Source organism: Strix aluco, chromosome 6 (assembly GCF_031877795.1).
Source record: "Strix aluco isolate bStrAlu1 chromosome 6, bStrAlu1.hap1, whole genome shotgun sequence".
Taxonomy (NCBI): domain Eukaryota; kingdom Metazoa; phylum Chordata; class Aves; order Strigiformes; family Strigidae; genus Strix; species Strix aluco.
Window position 1 is genome coordinate 4,877,429 of NC_133936.1, and position 5,000 is coordinate 4,882,428.

Here is a 5,000-nt window from a genome sequence, read left to right on the forward strand (position 1 = left end):
CAGACAACCAGGTCAATTCAACAGGCTTTCTGGTGTCTCGTCCCTCCTCCCGGGGCTGCAGTTCCTCTGAAGATGGCTGTGCCCCACAGAGTAATGGCTTCTTGTGTTCAATGCCGCGAGGAGCCCAGCTCCGGTGTGCAATCACCTCTGCCTCAGAGGAAGGGAAGAGGAAATGTGGAGGTGAGGCCACCCGACGTGGAGGGCTGATGGTCACACTGTGCCCTTATAAGGGGATGGGGAAGTGGCTCAGAGGCAGCTTGTCTGGGGACATCAAGAGTAAATAGCGGTTTTTGGGGCCTCGAGGGTGCAGGTGTTCAGCAGAGGGCACCTAAATTCCATAGGTAGGTCAAGTGGGCTGGTGGGCAGTTTGGGACAGGCAATGAAGGTGAAGGGAGATGACACAGGTCCCTCTGTGTGCCTGGTCTCAGATGGCCATCTTGTGACAATAAACCCATGCCATGGCCTTCACCCTCAAGCCATTTCCAGGAGCCTGTAGATGGAGACCTCAGATCGAGCTGATGGCACCATGTGGGGACTTTGCAGCTGCCCTTGGCAGGGTTGATGTCTGTTCAGGACACGCGTTCTGGAAAGGAGCACGTTCTCCTGCCTTTTCTCCTTGGCTATGGCTTTCTCGCATGGCTTTTCTGCAGGGCTTCCATCTGTGTGTGTGAGCATGCCCTTGGCCCACTGCATCCAAGCGGGGACAAGTTGGCTGCCACATAATTTAAGCTTCATCATTGTTTAAGTTTGAGGTACTGATTTTTTTTTTTTTTTAAACTATTTTTTGCTCTTGTGATAGTATGCACATGACAAAATGTACTTCTCCAAAAAGAAACATCAAAATCAAGCCAGGAAAGCACGCATGAACTTACAGAGAGTCCTCTGAAAAGCAGGTATTCCTTTTCCCCACGTTTTTAAAATATTTTAGGTTTTGACACATGTTGGCCCAAAATAATTATTTACTCTGTACAACCAGTAGTAAAAAGAACTCAGAGGGAAATTCTGGCCAAGTTATTTCCACACATCTTCAACTGAGTCTGATTCAAGTCAAAGTTATATTGATGTAAATCATGGTCTAAGAAGCTTGATTTAAGTCAATAGTTACACTGGCATAAAACTTGCGCAAATATAATTAAAATCAGCCCTCCTTGGAGCTGTGCATGTGTGGCAAACTTTGGACCTAAATGTTGCAGAAATGAATTAATAAATGCAAAGAAGGTTCAAAAGTTGTAAAATTAAATATACATCTGTGAAAACATCTATCCAATTACGTAGCTGCACATTTGCAGGATGCATTTTACACTTCATGTGAAATTAAACTATTAGTAAAAATCTGTCTGCAAATAGTGACACTTACTTTAAAAGATCACATGGACCTATATTGTTTCATAATGCATCTAAAATAGCAGTTCCTGAAACATCACTTCCACTTTAACAAAATGTGTTACTCTCACACTGGCTAAAACTCTATTTTCCTGAGGAAGGACTATTGAAGTACAGAAGTGTTTAGCTGGGAAGGGTTGGGTTAATACATGTAATTTCTTTTCTTTCATTGGACTTCCTTTTGCCAACTTTACCTTGTATAAATAATTTTGCCTGTGAGAGTCTTTACATGGAATGCAGATTGACTATTACTTCCTGAATAGATTTAAATTTAACACCAATTTAGTCACTGTAGTATTCCTATATTGGAAATAACAGCTTCCATAGGACTTCTACAAAGTGCCAGAAATATGATCTCATATGTGGAAACAAATTTAAATGTGTTTTCTTTTACATGTTTTCTTTTAGTATATTTTTCCCACCTATGTTTCCCTTGTTTCCCAAATTCTCTCCTCTGCTCCAGGGCTGTGAGAAATCTGGAAAATTACCCGGTGAAAAAAGCTAGCTTTTAATAAGAATTGCCAGTCTTGCAAGCATTTTTATGTTAAAACTTAGCTTTTAAAAAAAGCGGGCTATTTCTCCTTCCCAAATACCAGATGCTTTTAAGATAAAGCTGGGCTGTCCCGTTCATAATTTCTGAAACTGAAACATGAATGCCAATAATAAAGAGAGAGTTGATCAGGAGTCTGGAAGTAATTTATTTAGCTTGGATGTTGCAAAAGTGATTGGCTCCTGCTTTGGGAAGTGGCAAGTCCCATGAGCTGCTGGGATAGCCCTGACTGCCGGGCAGGGCTCGCCAGGCAGGGAAGGGGCTCAGGGAGGACCACAGCTCCTCACTTTGTCCTCTCCTTTCCATGGGGACGTCATGGGACCAGGTCTTGTGTCTGAGATGCATCAGCTCCTGTGGGAGGGCAGCGTGGCGTTGTCGCCTCCCTGTTCCCATGGCAGAGCTGGAGAAAACCATCCCAGACGGACAGCAGAAGCTCTATGGGGAGGGGACCAAAAGTGACTTGCCCTGTTTTCCCCCATGAAACCATGCTAACGTGAGGCTTAATCTTTGTTTCCTCCTTTCTTACTCAAAGAACCAAACCCAAATCAAACAAACAAACAAACAAAAGCCCACCTCAGAATGAGATCATAGCTCAGTGCATTATGGTTTGGATGCAAATGTACATTTTCAGTGGGTTCCTTGGCTCATATGTCAGGCGCTATTGGAATTTTTTTAGTTATTTGGCAGTTGAATAGTATGGTTTCCAACTTCTTCTTCATCAGCTTTTGAGGCAAATAGAAAAGAGCTAATAATACACTTCAGTTTGCTCTCCAGGCTTGGAAAGCTAGCAACCAACTTGCTGTAACTCTAATACTCCTCCTCTAGCCTGCCTCCTGCTTTTTGTGGTCAGAAATCTCTGTAGGTGCAGCTGAAGACCACCCTCCATAGGTGGACAGTGCCTTGCCTGCTCCCTGGCAGAAAGAAAAATTGTCGTGGGTCAACAAGGCGACACACCTTTTCGTGAATATCGCCTTTACTCAGCTTTCTGCAGTGCTTTGCTTGATGCTTTTCTAGGTAGGGTGCATCTTGCCTCTTACCCCTCTCCCGAACCACCGAAGGAAAGCGGAGCGGTGTTTAGCTGTATGTTGGGTCACAGCCTGACTTCCACTTGCTCGTGCCGCAGATACCTGTGGCGTGTGGCCACTGCAGTTGGTTGCAGGCTGGGCGCAAGCCAGGGCTGAACAAAGATGCAGCCCCCAAGCAGCTGAGCTCCTGCCTGCCCTTGGGGAGGGGTGTCGGGGCTGAATGTGAAACTCCCTTGCTGAAAAGGGTTTTTACTGTAGTTCCTACATGATTCCTTTGCTGTGAGTTTTGTCGGTGGAGTTTATTTTTACTAATAATGCTAGATGCTTTACAAGCTTCCTAAAAGTCACGGCAGGAGTGATAAAATAGTGGGCAAGGAAGCTCCCTGCTCTGGGGGGGACAAGTCACCCAGGGAGCAGGAGAGGAGCTTCCTCAAACACCCTGTGTTTTCCTGATGGCTCTGGTGATCCAACAGCCTCAGAACTTGCAATACTCCATGGCTCTCAAACTCACCTGACGAGCATGTACTACCGAGGGCTGTGCTGGGCGAGGAGAGGGACATCGATTAGGAGATTTTCTGTCTGATGGTTTGCTTTGCTGCCTTTTTCCTTCTGTGGGCCCCCCTCACAGTGTCCGTGCTTCTTGTGTCACCCAAAGACATTTCTTCCGTGAGTTTCATTATCTGATAGGAAGCAGCGAAGCCCTGAGGGTGCAAAGTGAAACAGTTTGGAGATTGACAAAGAGGTAACTTCAAGATACAGGCAGAGCAGAGAGTGGCCCATAAGAAAATCCTAATCCTAAAATTAGGAAGATCTGTAGAAGTAGGAATATTTGAAGGGGCTATAAACTCCTCACCATTTCTTCTGCCTTCCTGCCATAGTGGTGTCCTCTGCACCATCACAGCACTTATTACCCAAGAACTTCTGAGTGACATAGGAGGATTTCCATAACTCTTTGACTTTGTCGGTGGCCTCTCATACAATTAGCAGGGGATGCTGTTTGCTGAGATCTGAGGTGCTCCAGAGTTGATTTCAGCCTGTCATGTTAGCGGACAGGCTTGTAGAGTAACTAAACAGGATTATCTCCAATGGAGCAAAGACCAAACTGGCTGGTCACAATGTGGCAGCAGGAGAAGCCACAGCAAGACACTGGGAACAGTAATCGTGTATGTCTGTTTAGTCTGGAAAAGTAAAACTAATCGCTCCTGCATTAGGAGCAAGGAAGCAATTTACACACTTTCTGCAGGTAGCACAGCTAAGGAGCTTCAAAAAGCTGGTTTTGCAATTGGATAAGCAGATGCAGAACTGCCATAAAACTTCTAAGCATGTCCAAGGGCAACGGTTATTGCGAAAAAGTATAATTTTATCATTAGGTCTAAATCTGTCCCTAGAACAAGCAATGGTTAGTAACTCGAGTCTGTAGCTGGCAAAATGTAAATTAACAGTATCAGCTCCTGTAGCTAATGGCAGTTTTACCAGAGGGAGTATTGCAGGATTGGGCTCGTAACAGATTTTACAGACGAGAGATCCTAGTTCAGTACTGAGTCCCACACAGGCGCAGGGATCCCTGCCATGTGGCGCTCATCTTCGATTCAGGATGACATGTGTCCACTCCGAGGACGTAATGGCTAATACGCTGCGCATTAAGTTAAAAATATAACAGCAAGTCTGCATAGTCGGCATGCCATTTGGGGAGGAAAACACTCACTTGTGCATATTAAACTGAATTTCTATGCTCATTTTTACATTTCTTTTCTCCATATACCCCAAAGGATCATTACGGACGAATGGTCTGTACATCATCATTTTATGAAACAAAGATGTGTTTGTTTTACATGAAGGCAACAAAAATCCTCACTGACTTCTATTATTTTTCCCTGTATCGTAATTTAAACAGAAGTAACCGAGTGTTATACCCTTTTATCTCCCCACCATCAGAAAATACCTGCTGCAGATGTATACCAAAGCCTTGCAGTGGCTTTGCCAAATGCAATAAATAGCAAAAGGCCTTGGTCCTTTGAAACCTTGCACATGGGCATAACTTC

General features: G+C 44.5%; 1 protein-coding gene across 3 annotated transcripts in view; it reads left to right on the forward strand.

The window, feature by feature from the left end:
* ZEB2 (zinc finger E-box binding homeobox 2) overlaps positions 1 to 5,000 on the forward strand; it is a 115,796-nt gene that overhangs the window by 60,391 nt on the left and 50,405 nt on the right. The gene's annotated exons all lie outside the window — the stretch shown is intronic.